Source organism: Anneissia japonica, unplaced genomic scaffold (genome assembly GCF_011630105.1).
Source record: "Anneissia japonica isolate Jap-2015-1 unplaced genomic scaffold, ASM1163010v1 scaffold7731_len1735946_cov199, whole genome shotgun sequence".
Taxonomy (NCBI): Eukaryota; Metazoa; Echinodermata; class Crinoidea; order Comatulida; family Comatulidae; genus Anneissia; species Anneissia japonica.
Genome location: NW_022758997.1, coordinates 627,656 through 643,805, shown reverse-complemented (window position 1 = coordinate 643,805; position 16,150 = coordinate 627,656). Strand labels below are relative to the sequence as shown.

Sequence of the window (16,150 nt, the reverse complement as noted above, 5' to 3'; positions counted from 1 at the left end):
TCCTATCCCATTTTTCTATGTTTTTACACAGGGGTTTTTCTGTCCACTGCTTTAGTAACTTTTTGTGCTTTGATCTTTAAACTTTGTCCAAGCAAAGACCATACATCAGATTTACACATAATAATACAATTATGATGTCATTCTACATATTTTAAATATTAATAAACAGGAATATTAAACTTTTATGTTAAAAAAATTTGCATTTTCTAAAGTGTCTCAAACTAACTACAGCTAGGTTTAATGCAAAATTTTAATGAAATGCGAACGTTTTTTCACCCTCAACCTATAACACTATGCAAGATATTAACTAAAAATACACTGACCTATTCGGGTTTGGGTTCTATGGTGCATAACTTGTCACGTCACCCTCGCTATTACCATTCCAGCCCTAATTTGTGTCTCACTGACATCGAGTTATTCTATGGTTTTACTTTTAATTCATAATTTTCTTTAAATATGATTTTATTTTTCATGTAACTTTTTACTTTAGAATTTTTTTAATTTGTAATTTCAACATTAGTTTTCTTATTACAATGAGGAAAAAGTGCCCTATGTTCTGTCTTACAGTAAGTCTTGTTTATTTTTGTGACAGTCGTTTGCTTGTCGAAAAATAGCTAATAGCAAATATTAAACCCCCTTACCGTAAAACAAATTCCGTACGTGAAACTAACAATAAATTTTACTTGGCCTTATTATATGCACCAGTAGCACTCAATGCCACAGCATCCTAAAGGTACCCATTTATACTGGGTGGAGCGAGAAGTAGGTAAAGTGCCTTGGCCAAGGACACTAGGCAAAATATACAGCAAGGTTGAGAGCCAAAGTCACAACCATTTCTCCAAATTGTTCCCATAATCATTTTTAGAGCCTACATTTAAATGTAATTCTAAGCATAGTTCACTTACAGAAAAGTTATATATCGACCATGCAACCTGTTCTCCTTTGCAATTTTTATTTACTTTCTGCATTCGCGTATAAAGGCCGATTTCCACTTGACGCAGTCACATGATGCGGTAACGGAAAACAATGATCCATATGCATCCAAACCTGATGCGACTAAATAACGGAGCATATAACCAATTATCATTGATGATGCACTGACATTTCAACGTAATATATATCTGAATCTAAACAATACAATACGTTCAATTTTTTACCACGGTTATCATTACCGCATCCATAGAAGCAGCCTTTAGGCATAACATTTTGAAAAATAATATAAACCGAGATGGTGACTATCAAATTACGACACCATTTTAACAACATGTAACAGCCAAGGCCGCCACTCCCATTTGTTATAGGCACACATTCCCCAACGCCACCCTCCACAAACTAACAACCACAAATGTCTTGATGTCTAGTGGCATCAGATCCACACAGAATGACTAAAATCTCTATCACATTAAAAGTTTGTAATGGATTTACCTCAAGGTAAACTACACACCAGCTCATTATGGAAATCCAATGAAAATTTGCAGAAATGTTTAACTAGCTAAAGTTGAATTTATATATTTGAATATAAGTACAGTAACTGTACAGTGATAATTTTCTTTTGCATCGAAAATCTAAAGAAAATGGCCAAAAAACATAATATGGTCCTTGTTTATTTGTCTATTATATTATGCAATAAATTTGAATGTATGGTTTATAATCAGGTTCATTAACAATTAATTAGGATGATGATTATTTTCACAATCGCTGCATCTAAGATGGCATGCTTGCATATGTCAAATGTTAAAAAATCAGTGTCTGACCTTTTACAAATAAAGCCTGGTGTAGCACACACTATAGAAACCTATCCCCATGCACATGGTTCTTACTGGGAAGACATCACATACAGGGATGGCAAAAACACCTTAGGAAGCTTTCGACTACACGACGGTAGGACGTAGAAGGTAATGACTTCACTAAGAAGACATCAGTACATGCGAGAATATACAAGATCTCGTTGTGTGGATTCTATGATGGAATTTGGCTGAATCTACATTGTGCACAGGATTGGAGAATGGTCATGCATGATGCACGAGTGAATCCATTCTAGTGTCAAATCAAAAAGCTCCTACATATTGAAAGGCAAAGCCCAACCTTACATATACATCCGCCCGCACACACCCACACTGCACTAACATTAAGTAATCTCCTGTATATGTATAAAGTGATCAGCATTAAAAACGATGTAGCGTCCTGATTAATGTTAACCTAATGAGAAACCACGATTTTCTTTAGATTAATTGGATATTGGAAAAAAAAAATCATCAAGGAGCATGTTATTAGTGTTGAATTGTATGTTAATAATAAATGCTTGCGGTAAACCACATACGTATGTCTGAAAAGGTAGTTTCAGAACTATGTATGTGGTGTACCACAGGCATTATTGTCACTTCAGCATGCAAACCTTCAAACAATGAATTTTATGTTTTAAATCAGTTTGACATTTTTTTTTTTTTTGCTGGAAGCGAAAGAAAACAACACCTACTACATGTACAACTAAAACCTAGTGATTAAGACACTAGACAGACATGAATTCCTCATTTGTCGAAAAACCAACTGATGCTTAACTGAGCGATACTTTGGGGTAATAGAAAGTTTTATCAAAGAAACCAAAAGAGATGCAAACTGGATGGTATCACAAAATATAAAATACACAATTCTGTATTTAATACAAAAAATCATACCTTTGGTTCAGGAAATTTCTTCGAACAATCTTGTATATAATTCTCCAGCAAATTCAAACTTGCAGGCAATCTTGAAACTAATAACTTTTTCCACTAAATAGTCTCTAGAGATCTCCTCAACAGGGGCTGACTTGCCTGTTGCATAAGATTTTATACCTTCACACTCTGTGAAACACAGTTAGCATTCCTGAAATGGAAAGTAAATAGATTGTAAGCAAATTCCCCGTTCTTCACGGTCGTTCAAGCACAGAGCTAGTATGCATGGATCTCTGTAAGCCTGGACGGCTTGTGTAGGATACTACTACATGGTTTGGAACTAACCATTTGGATACCTAGGTAAATTAATCTGTTGCTTCTAAAAATACAACAGTGAGTGGTAATGGAAGTTCAAGGATGATAGACTATCAGAAAAGATGGCATTTTTATCTTACCCCAGCTGTTGATGTGTGAAAAAAGGTAGCTAGTATATCAAATTAATTTCTTTCTCAGAATTTTTTTTTTAAATGATTATATAACATGTTTCTTGCAGTGGTATTATGATTAATAATAATACATCATGTCTCTAGGCAAAATTATGGCCTTGGAGTTTGAATATATTTCATAACTGCTTCTCGGATAAAAATAAAAAAAGGAGCAGAAGAGTTGCTTTTGGTACTGATATCTTACTGATGGTTGTCAGATACCTGTATACCCAGCGGCATAACGGCTATGAGATCCCACTGGCGGAAGCCAGGGGCCCCGGAGCCTTAAGGGCCCAACCCCCAAATCAAATTCAAACTATTTTTTTCACAAACAAATAACCAAGGCCCTTTTGCAAGCTTAAGTCTGCCGAGTGAAATTAAACCATGAAATTACACCAGGAGCAAAAGCATTGACACATGAGTATGATAGATATGTTTTTGTCCATAAATATTTATTGATTTTAATTTGCTCGTTTTGTTTGGTATTTATTGGAATATGTTTAGTAGTGATATCTTAGTTAAAATTAAGTATGCATTTTTGGAGTCAAATCACGATACATAAAAAATGCCAGACCCCACCAGTGTCTTGGGGCTCCGGCCCCTTCGTTACGAAACTAAGTTTACCATACGTTGTCACTGTAAATATATTTGCATGTTATGAATTCTTTAACTTTGTTAATATTATTGATAATATTAATGTAGTTTCAGAATAATTCATTTCATCAAAAACCACAGAACTGTCACAATATAAATTAAATTACAATCCTAGACATAATACAGATTTAATAATATTTATAGATTATTTTATAATTAATATGAAAATTAATACAGTACTAGTACTGGGAATTAGACATTAGGCATTAGAAATGAGTTAATCATTTTCAATTAATAATAATTGAATTTGACAAAATGAACTTGACATAAGTAATGAACATGAATATTGTACATCACAAGTAATTTGTGAATGCTTTTCTCATCAAAGTTGTTCTATTTCTCATTTTCACTGAATTATAAATATCAACAAGAGGTGGGTAAAAGTAGGCAAGTAAACTAGTGAATATGATTATTACTATGCTTTGATACTTTCTTTTGATTGTGCAACATTTTAAAAACATACTGTAAAAACTTAAATAGAAGCCCTGGGCTTCTATTTTTTTAGGACCCTAGGACGGGCTTCTTTTCGAGATTACTTTTGCAAACTAAAAATTGGGGGTGGGGGGCTTTTTTTAAATGAACGCTGTAAATTTAGGATTGCTACTATACAACATTTTTCAACTTTGGAATTCAAAATTCTGTTTAATATTTTTTCTCAATTTTAATCATGCTACTGTAGTAGTACAATAAAATACTATTAATACTGACATGCTATTATAATCATCAAAGACAACATCAGTCTGAATGTAAGTACTATCTCGAAAGAAGGCCATATTATCTTGATTAGAAGCCCATGGGCTTCTTTTTGAGATTACTTTTGCAAACTGAAGAAGGGCTTTCTTTTCGAGATGGGCTTCTACTTGAGATTGACCCCGGTATTCTTAAAACGAACTTTAGTCGTAGTTCGAGCTAAAACTTTAAAATTACGTCATTTTGTATTCTTAAAACGAACTTCGACTAGCACTACGACTAAATGACGTGAACCTCGGCTAAAATGATACCTCCGCAGGCCGATTTTTTTAGTCAGCCTAGGGTCAGGCTAAATCGCCGACTTGAAATATTTGCCCCACTAAAAATGTGTTTTTTGTAACTCACGATAAAATGAAACGAATAAAAACGATTGTATACGCAGGTTTGATATATCTTCGGTGTGTTAAACAAAAGAGACATCAAGTTTAGCTTCCAGAAGGAGAAATTAACATGTTTTGCTAGCCACATGCGATAGTTGCTGATTTGCACAAAATCCCCTCGCGTTGTGATCACGTAGCTTCACAATAACAACAACAAAGATGGTGCCGCCCTTGCTCGGGCTCAACTATAATAGTTCTCCAAAGAAAGCAAATTTTTAGTGTCTGTTCAAATTCTCTATTGTAATATGTTAACAACTAATATAGTTATTATTTTAGAAAATTAATTAATGGAATGATGGTCTAGTATGAATTATGAGGAAATACGTTTTTGAACCAAAGACGGCAGACTAATATTCATCCGCGTTACCGGATCTCTAAAATTTCGTCTGCTATTAAAGTTATCCCTTTTCATTGGTTAGTTTGATAGTCGTGGCTTGCCAGTCGTCTTCAGTTGAACTAAAACTAGGATTTGATTTAGTCTGAGTTAAAACTTCAAATACATTGTTTGTGAATACAAACAAAATTGAAGTTAAAGATGCAACTAGCATTAAATGAAGTTCTAGTTCGAAGTTCGACTAAAGTTTGTTTTAAGAATACGAGCGTAAGCCATGGGGCTTCTATTCAAGGTTTTACGATTTTATGATAATCAACCTCATCATTTTCCTATCGTAAGGTACAGTACTATTTAAATTTCCTCCTAAAATGCTTATTAATGGTCTACATTCATGCTGTATTATTTGGGACTCACATTTATAGAAGTAATACTTTTGAGTTTGTATTTTTTTTCTTGATCGTGTGAATGGCCTTCATGATAGGTGTGCCTTTTTGTTGAAATTGGCATATTAATTACCTTGTTGATATCAAGCTGGATATACTGTAGATCATTGGCTAAAATGCACACCTATAGGCCTACAAGAAATTGGATCAAGTTTGAAAGGGTTGGCTTCTATCCAGAGAGCAGAAAATACAAATATCAGTTTGCTCTCCAATTTGAGACCACCTTTGAGACCTGAAAATCTGGGGTGGTGTCAGGGTTCAGTCACTAATTAGAGGTTAGCTTTCTGTTAAAAGATTGAAGATAGTTCGGTTCTTTGAAATGGTCGTTTTGAATTAAACGAGTCTCGGAATCAGAGGTGTCTCGAATTTGAGGGTGCACTGTAATAGTTGTGTCGTACAGAAAAAAACATGTGGGCAAACACTAAGTAATTCCACAGAGACCACAACACAAAGAGGAATGAGTAAAAATGTTTTTTCAATAATGATGATCTGCTTTCACAATCAGCCAATGCAGTGTGTGTCTTGCTTAAGATTCGATCTTTTATAGGTAATCCCCAAAAATGATTTTCCTGCATCTAGACATCAGAAAACACACTAATTCTATAAAACTTAATATTTTTTCTCAAAATCAGAAAATTTAATTAGAGATCAATTAGGAAGTCAAAAGGTTCCTCCAAATATCGGTATATTTTGAAATAAATAACAATAACTTTCAGCTAAAAGCATAGTCAGCATTTCATAACATTTGCCAGTATTGAATATACAATATATGTAATATTTATTTATAACATAGTATATCTTTTAGCATCTGGCTGGTATACCTTTTACTTGAACTTGAATCATATTTATTAGCCAACTATAATTCCCTTCACACAACAAGTTTTTGTAATATGGAGTAATGGAGATAAATATTGGGGGTCAAGTAAGTGTTATGCTATGGGGTCAACTGTTATGATAGGATTTAAAGTACAGTAAGTTTTATATGTTCTAAAATTGTTAGGCTATGGGGTTATCCCTAATGTTTAAAAAGATATGGTGAGGACCTGTACAGGCAGTACAATACAATACAATACAAATGTTCCTGTATTCTAGAAATTTCTTTCATTACAATTTAAGTACTGGTCTCCCAAGGGGTTCAGATTTGGTAGAGTAAACATACTGTAATATAAATCAAAACATAAGAAAATGAAGGGAATATAAAAAAGTGGTAAAAAAAATTAATTTACAATGCACAAATATAAGAAATATTTGAATATCAACTTGTACCCGATTCACACGTAGAATGAAATGTAACAAAATGTACCAAATTGTTACCGGGATATCTCCCGAGATATTCCTACTGAGATTATTCGTATTCACATGTACAATTTCCATCCATGTACTTCGTTGACTCCTGTTGAGAGCAACGAGTCCGTGAGCAACACACACGCAGTCTAGCCTAGCCTAGGTCAGGAGAGACACATTCAAATAGGTGTTATATATATCCTAAGTTTACAGGAGTCTAAAAAAGGAGGGTTTTAGGAAGTATATATTTATTATATTAAGATCGGCCGAAAATTGAACAAGCTAGGCCTAGGCTAGGCTACTTTACTCACCGTTGCAGCAAATGTTCAAAGAAATCAAATTCATCAGCATAGTAAAAAGCTGTCGGCGAAATTTCTGACATGTCGATTCGATTAAAATTCCTGGACATGCGCAGTCATCGTCATGTAACATCTCGGTAATCTTTACAGACCTCGTTGATGTCGGTAAAGATTACCGAGCTATTACACGGATGTTACATTTGTTTTACAAGGATGTGCATTCACACGCTAGGGCAAATGTAAGAATTTGTTACATTTTGTTAGATTTTGGTGGATTTTTGTACGTGTGAATCGGGTATTGATCAAAAGATTGGTAACATTTACCGAAGATCATTCCAGAGCATTGGTGCTTGGTATCGGAAAGTTCTCTTTCCTTGAATACTGTTCCATGTTAGAATTACTAAAATATTGAAAATTGGCTTTTGGTATGTTTTGGGCGGGGTACTGTATGTCCATGAATTAGAATTGATTGGTCAAATATGATGGTGCAAAACCCCCTAATTATCCAGGGGGACCAAGTTCTTTTTTTCACACAAGATAATAAACATTGAATTGAATTGAATAATTTAAATATCATACTTTTCATATCATTTTCCCATCTGTCATGTTAAGCACAAGTAAGAATGGCAGTCTGTTGGGAACAACTATTACTAAGAAAGTTTAACTCAGTCGGCAGAGCATCAAATTGATACTCTTAAGGTCACTGATTTGATTCCCGCAGCAACCCATATTTTTATTGCTTCATTTACTTTACTGCATTTTACTGAACCATCTATTATCCAACTATGGCATGCACTACGAGCATTAAAACTGCACCAAATGTGACATTTTTGAGAACAGACTGAAAACATACTTGTGCTCAAGAGCATTTCTGTATAACTGTGTCGAAGTAACTATGAACATAATTTTCTTACGGAGACCAGCATGATTTTGATTGATTGACTACGAAATTGTATTTTTATCCAATAACTATGACTTCCCATTTGCATGCTCTAATATTCAAGTCTCATTTTGAAGGTTATAGCCCAGATTCATTTTATATCAAGAAAAGTCTATGAATTTCAAGGGTATGAATAATAATAGGTCGATTTATAAGGCATAAATGAACAAGGTTTCTAAGCGCCATGTCAAAGTAAAGAAAAGGTAAGGGGAACGTAAAGAAAAAGCAGACAAAATGATGCAGGAGATTTAAAGAACAGAGAAAAAACAAGAACTGAATCTGGAGTATAGAGGACAAAAAAAGTACGGATTTCAGCTCACATTTCAGATCACATTCTTAACAACAGGTAAACCTTTTAACTCAAAATCTCATCCAATGGTCTAAAAATACTAGGTCTGTCTGTATTATAGTACTACAAAGACAATATTTTGTAAATGACTATTCCAAATTATACCATACAAATTACCATTTCCCATAAATATCCTGGTTATCGAACTTTTTACTTATGCATGGCATCTAACAACATAAGCATCTGTTAACCATCGTATGTAAACGTAAGTCTCTCTTGGAAAAAAAAAAGGAATGTAGAAAATGGTGGCAACTGCATAAGACGCCGATGTTTGTTCTATTTTGGTTATAGTGAGTTTACGAAATGATCAGCATGAAAATGTGCTAAAAAGTACTTAGGATCCAAAAATTGCATTCAAAGGTAGCAGAAATACTCAAGGCATTATAGCTCACTTCAGCATGCTTGATAGACAAGATATCTTGTAGCGCAGTTTCAGAAGCGATATAAAAAATTACTTGTGCTATTGATATATAGGTAAAAAATAAGCATAAGAAACATAAAGTATTCTGACATTATTTACACTTTTTCAAATATTTAATTAATATTGATCTATTACTTGTTTGTATTATATATATTCTAATTTATTACAATGGCAAAAAACAATGTAACATCTTTAATGGCCCCATGATAATTTTGTATATTATTATTTATATTTTTCACAGGAAGTAGGTTAAAGATGTCCATGGGGGGGGGAGAGGGGGTGAAGAGAAATGGTGACCAAGAAAAATGTAAAGCAATCAGAAGATTTAATCAAATTGAAAGGCCCAGAAAAATGAGCCAAAAGCATACATACAGTATGGTTAAAAACCCAGTAAAATGCTATTAGGAGTTTTTTCTTCAATCAGTGATAGCATATTATGATTGATAGCTTGTCAACAGGCTGTCAAATGATAATACAGGGAGTATAAATGTGGTTGCTTCAATTTGTGAGATTAGAATTTAGTAGGAGTGGTTGATACAGCAGTACTATGTTTCAGGTTCTCAACTTTGAGGACAGGGTTCAAATCACCATGCTGTTCAAATCATTTGCTTATCTCTGTCCTTGTGCAAGGAACCATCACATTTTGTTGTTCCACTATGTTGTTCCACTATGATATTACAAGTCTGTGGTGACGTCAGTTTGATTAAACTGCCATAGAAAAGGTGATGGACATCACAACTGACTATTGCCAAGTAATTTCATACACTATAGGAAACAGAAGCCTTAGGAACCATTTGAGTTTGACTGACAGGGGAGGGGTTAAGTTGTTTAACAGGGGTCTGTAAAGGTGGAGTTCCAGGGGCCTATAAACCCCTGGCGTCTACAAAAAAAATAGTCAATTTTGGCGGTTTAATCTGTCTCGTCCTGAGATGTTCTAGAATGTATTATGCCAAAAAAAGTAGCAGAGGACTTGACCAGTCCAATGTGGATTTAGGCACCCTGTCCAAACCCCTTCCGCCATCCCACTGGTGTCGTAACTGTGCAGCACAACTTAAGCCCTATGCAGATATGTGTATTACACTGCTAAAAAGTGTCCAATCCCTAGAAACTGTTTGAAAGCTATTAAAGTATACGTGGATAAAGTTCTGTATGGGGATTTCCACCTCATATGTTTGTGTTGGTTTGAATGTTGCTGAATAATTTGGTTATTTTTGGATAATAAACAATGTTTAATAATTTTAATGTATCAATTGTTATACATTATCACAAAATTTAAATTATATTTTCTGTCTCGAAAACCTGAGAAAGTATTATATCTTCAAAGCACTCTAAAGCTATTTTTTGTTTTGTTACTACTATAATTTTATAAATTTATTTTATTCATTTTAAAACTTAAAAATTTTTATTTTTTTATTTTTTGTGAATATTCCATTCTGAAGTTTACTAAAGAGTAGAAGCACTGTTATACTCTGTATGTACAAGATACAAGATTCTCCAGCCACTTTGTAAAAATCTTAGAAGTAAAAATTTATTTTTAACTGATGTTTATACAAATAATTAATACAAAGTTTAGTAAAAAAAATAAGACAAAAAATATATAAATATATATACAAGGTAAGTAAACTGCACAGAAATCATAATTTGAGTGCTGTGCAGATGACCACTAGCTTTTTCCATTCCTGTCTGTTTGCAGTTAGTTCTATAATGCCTTCTGGTGTCTGGTGGAATATATGCACAGAAATATAGCACAAAATAATTAGTAGTAGTAAAAAAAAAGACATTAGTATATATGGTATATCACAATATAAATTAAACTAATTTTAATAATTTTATATTGCAATTAGGAATAATAATGGTCAACTTATAGAGCGCATATTTAATATGGAGACCTCTATGCACTTAACATAAATATGAATAACTGAAAAAAAGAAAGTAATATTTAAACTAACCCTAATCCTTAAACTAAGCATGGTTTGGCTGTTGGCTCCGAGGAGTTCATCCGCCCTTTTTTCAGCTATTTTTTTCATTGCTGCTGGGTGACCATTCACCCTCCCCACTAAAAGGCCGCTAGGGACATGGATGGGGCTGCAAGTTAGTCGCTGGCGATTTGAGTGAATGCATCTTAACGTCATACCCAGGACATATCAAGTTAGACTAGATTACAGAAATGGGACCCCTCTGGAAATAAATCCTTTATTAGGATTTAGAGGGTTATCACAGACCGTAGCCAGCTATTGGGACAGTTGGGACAGTCCCACATAATTTTTCTAATGGGTTAACAAATTATGGGTCCACATTTTTTAAAATAGGTCCAAATTATGAAATTTTATGCATAAAATGAGTCCACTTTTTGAAAAGTGAGTCCAGATTTCTAATATTTAGCCTAAAATGGGTTAAAAGTTAAGGAAAATGGGTTTAGATTTTTATATTTTGGTGTAAAATGGGTTAACCCACCAGCCACCCGTCGCAAATCCTGTTTCCGAGATAATGGCCAAGACATTCTGGAATGCACTAAACTAACTCTTATAATATCTATACATCATGCTATGCTGATATTTTCCCCACCATCAATGTTAAAACAACAATTTTTAACAATTTGATGATGGTTTCAGCCTAAGAAATGCCGGAAAGGCTGATTTCTCAAATATTGTTCTTTAAACAGCTGTATGTTTAAACTCCTTTAAATTCATAACGAAATGTCGGATTTAAATGATTCTTTTACCATTTTATAGCTCTCACTTTACTGTTTAACCCTTTATTAATAAATAAAAACCAATTTGTGCAATGAGTGACTGGTTATGGGTCTATATAATTTGAATTTACACGCAAAGTGGGTCCACCCTGACATTGTCTGTCTGTTTGAAAATCCTGGCTACAGCACTGATCACAGATATTCACGTTGATGACTTCAATTAACTCAATTTTTTTTCTTTGTATTCTGTTTTTCCAGATTTGTGATGTTATTAAGTTGATATCAAATATATAAAAATATCAGTCAAAATTAGCACTGTAGATTATACAGAGTTGTGAGTGAACGTAAAAATAATGTACTTACTTAAGAATCTCAAACTATCTACTAGAGTGAACACAACACGATTATAAAACCAAAAAAAGATCAAGCAAACTGTGCAAATAAAAATAACATTTTGTAATACTGTGCTGACGTCACAATTGACTTATGATGTAGAATATTGGTATGAACAAATATCTTTAATAGAGGGATTTGGCAATGGGTGTCACTTGACCTAACTTTGGGTTGGATATAAACAGTCGACTGGCACAGCGGTGTTTAGGAGATTGATATGGCGGTCGTTCCTTGTTATTGCTGTAAAGATCATAATAACAACTACCGTATACCAAATTGATTGGAAATTAAACTTAAGAATTTTGCCTTAATGGTTTGCTAATGCTGTAAAGAATACTGGCTGCAAACATTAAGATTTTTCAACAAATGTTAGGCCTAGGCCCCTGCACATCTACAGCATGGTTAGGTGTGCATGATGGTCTTCGACCAGCGAACTACGCTGCGATGTTAGGGCCAGCTATAAGTTTATGAAGGATCAGGATAAATTTCAAAGCATACAATCCAAGGAAAACGCTAGGATAAGTAAATAAACACTATTTTGAACAATCGTATTGCCTTTCCTAGCCATTTACTTCCCACCTTGTGGGTGGTTGTTTTCGCAACCATAACATTATCTTTTCCTATGCTATCGCACTGTAATGTTTTTCACATATACCCAAGTTAGGTCACATGACCGTCTGTAAACAATCATCACCAAATCCCTCTATTAACTGAGACCTTATAGTTATGCTGGAATAAGGTTTAATAAACCAGTTACATGCTAGCACCAATTTAATATTTTTTTTAGCATTAGTACGTATGGTATATCACAATATAAATTAAACTGATTTCAATAATTTTATAGTGGAATTATTAAGTTAGACTAGATTACAGAAATAAAAATAAGAAATGTAGTATATAAAATAATAACTGTTCAACTTTTCCACTTAACTTTGTAGACACCCAAGGGGGACTATGCTCTAGTCTGGTGAATGGAGTGCAGATGGAGTGAAGTAAAAAGCAGGCATCTAATGACCTTACTGATGACCATAATCTAAAAACAGGAAGTGATAGCTAATAGGAGGTTCTTTCACAGGCATCTTGTTTCATTTGCAGACAGTATACTTTAACTGTGATCAAATGCATTTAAATAAATCTACAGTCTGATAAAACCAATCATTTTATTTTGAAATGTAGGCCTAGCTACCTACCATAAAGGACAGTCAACAACAGATAGCCATATGGTTCCTAGGGATGGTTCTACTAGGGTTCTAGGCTGGCAGTCAGAATGCAGTGCCTTGCTGTTGGAAAGGTTTGGAGAGATTCAGTGGAAGAAAATCTGAGCCCTTAAACGATCAGGGTCCTGAAACACACCCGTAGTGAGTTCAAGGGGAGAGAGTTTGTGGTTTAAGTTGGTAAAAATTATGCTTTTAGACAAACAAAATTGAGAACTACAATCCCAATAACTTTGGTTGATTCAGCAAATCAATGCTAGTGTTAGTCCAAAGACCTCAATGATTAACAACAAGAAGTCCACGCTTACTTTAATGAGGTGCAATTCTACATAATATAGTCAACCATTCACGTTAATGCAAGACCTTTTATATACCGTGTTTAGCGAACCCGTCGCCCACAAATATTGATGATTTCGATTAAAAATAAAATTTTATTTTCGGCCAATTAGCGCACCCGTCGCTACAAAAAAGTGGAAATTTCGAAAAAAAAAAATGAAACTTTTTCTTTTACGCCCTCTGCTGCCCTGAAATCTCCAAAAATAAGATACGCATATTTCTTCCTAATTATATAAATTTGAAGCATTTAACTATCTTATTTTGCATTCACCAACAATTTATTTTTATTTTTTCCTCCATCTGGATGTTTTTTGCAAAACTATTTGCTAAATAAGAAAACAAAATTTTATTTTTATTTTTATTGCGCCCTTCTCCGATGATCTTTAAAAAAAATAAGTACGCGAAACAAGGAAGAAAAAAGTCTTGTGTAACTAGGTACTACAATAGTGTTTAACAAAATTACAATACTGATGTAGGGTGGGTTCATCAAAATAGGAGTTCACCAATCTCATGTACCCACTCTTAATTTCCTTGCACTCGAGAGTAAAAGACATAATTTTCAAACAAAGTCTTGCCATATGCTTCATATCTATAATTAAAACAATTTATCCATGAGACTTTGCCATACACCCATGTATTTAGTTGCTACAACACGATCATTATTATGGTGATCTGATGATGGATTTTCCGTCTAGAATGACTTAAGACTTTGTTGTGAATGTGTACAAGGCAAGCAAGAAAAGCCTGTACACAGAAGATATAGCTGCTACTTTAAAGTATTAACTAGGTCACCTCTACAGTATTAACTTGGTCACCTCTAAGTCTAGTCTAGCCTGGTCACCATTGGATTAACTGATTAAATTTATTCCAGTAATATGGGATTGATGAGGAAACTTAACACTTCCAATAAAGTTTGTAGCATTTATTAAGATATACTACCAGCTGAAAAAATTGAGAAAAAAACTTCACAAATTCAAACAAAACTTGATTTGCACATTTCAATAAATCACATTATTAGTTATCAACTTTAAATAAAGTCAGGAAAGAAAAAGAAAAAAATGTCAATGATTTGCCAATGCTTACTATAAAATTCCATTTATATTTTCTCTAAAAATGGTATACCTGTAAATAAATAAATTTCAATTAAAATATAATGCAATATGCTATTTCAAATAAAATGCAATATTTTAATCTCCAAATTTGTCATTTAATAAATTATTATCTTTCAATTATAAAATATAATGAGAAAAACCGTCACCATTCAACAGGTATAGGGTGTTATTCGAGGGAGGCGCTTACTTATTTTGGTGTAAAATGAATAAATATATACTCAAATAAATGCCCCTTAATTTCACTGTAAATGTGGAACTACAACGCATAATTACCGTCAAAATGTGTTATTGTGTGATCATAAACACTTATTAATCACAACCATGTTCGAAAAAAATGCAATTCTGCTGGAGTACAAAATTAATAGAATGTGTTAAGAATGATTTTGGTTCCATCAGTTTGTTTACAGTAATTTAGTGGCGATTTCATAAATGCCAAGGGACTTTTATTCAAGGAAGGCATTTATTGCAAATGAGGGTCTGGAGGGGGCATTTAAGGGAGGCATTACTCGAAGCAGGGCATTTTGTTTTGAATAAATATGGTATACACATATATACATACACATACGCATACATACATAAAACCTATGTACAATACATTGGTAAGTATTTACAAGAGACTCAGGAGGGAGGATTCAATATCATTTCAATTATATTATACAAACAACCAATACAGATGTTTTTATGTTAGTAGAATATGGGCACTACAACTAATAAGACAAGAGAGAATGTTTTGTGAATTTAATGAACTGAAATCAATAAATAATTAGAACAGGACTAAAAGTGAGATCTACTTACATCTGGTACATAATGCTAGCCAACAGGCATCCTATTTCATAGTAATCTTTAGATAGCCTTCTAAATATAGACTAAGATTAAGACTAATATATTCATTTTTATTCTGTGTGTAGTGGATATGTACACTGTATAATAATATTCAACACAATTTGAATGTAATACCTTATGAATAATTTTACTCATAGTTTCATTCTAGCAATATGAAAAAAAAAATCAACAAATAATACTGTAATAATATCACATACCATAATAGATGCTGATATCAGTTATTTATTGTTAACAGTATTTTTATTATATATATTACATTTATAAACACATTATATTGTATTATATAATGTCTATATAAAATAACAAATAATAAAATAGGGCTGCTGTAGTATCAGTCTGTATCATGTGAGTGTATTAACTGGCATTAAATCACCTAAAATACTTATAATTTATTTTGTTTCTTTGATATTCATGTACAGTTTATGTATTGTAAGGCTACTTTTGCAAACAAAAGAGAGGGGCTTTAATTCGAGATGGGCGCCTTCTCGAGATTAAGCCTCTGGGCTTCTATTAAAGGTTTATATATATATATATATATAAACCTTTAATAGAAGCCCAGAGGCTGTCTCT

The 16,150-nt window shown here is 33.3% G+C and overlaps 1 long non-coding RNA gene across 1 annotated transcript in view; it reads right to left on the bottom strand.

Moving 5' to 3' along the window:
- Nucleotides 1-16,150, bottom strand: part of LOC117125545 — a 51,657-nt gene that overhangs the window by 15,617 nt on the left and 19,890 nt on the right. Inside the window, exon 2 of the long non-coding RNA XR_004448141.1 lies at nucleotides 2,676-2,862. This is a non-coding gene — a long non-coding RNA (uncharacterized LOC117125545). The remainder of the gene's footprint in view (nucleotides 1-2,675; nucleotides 2,863-16,150) is intronic.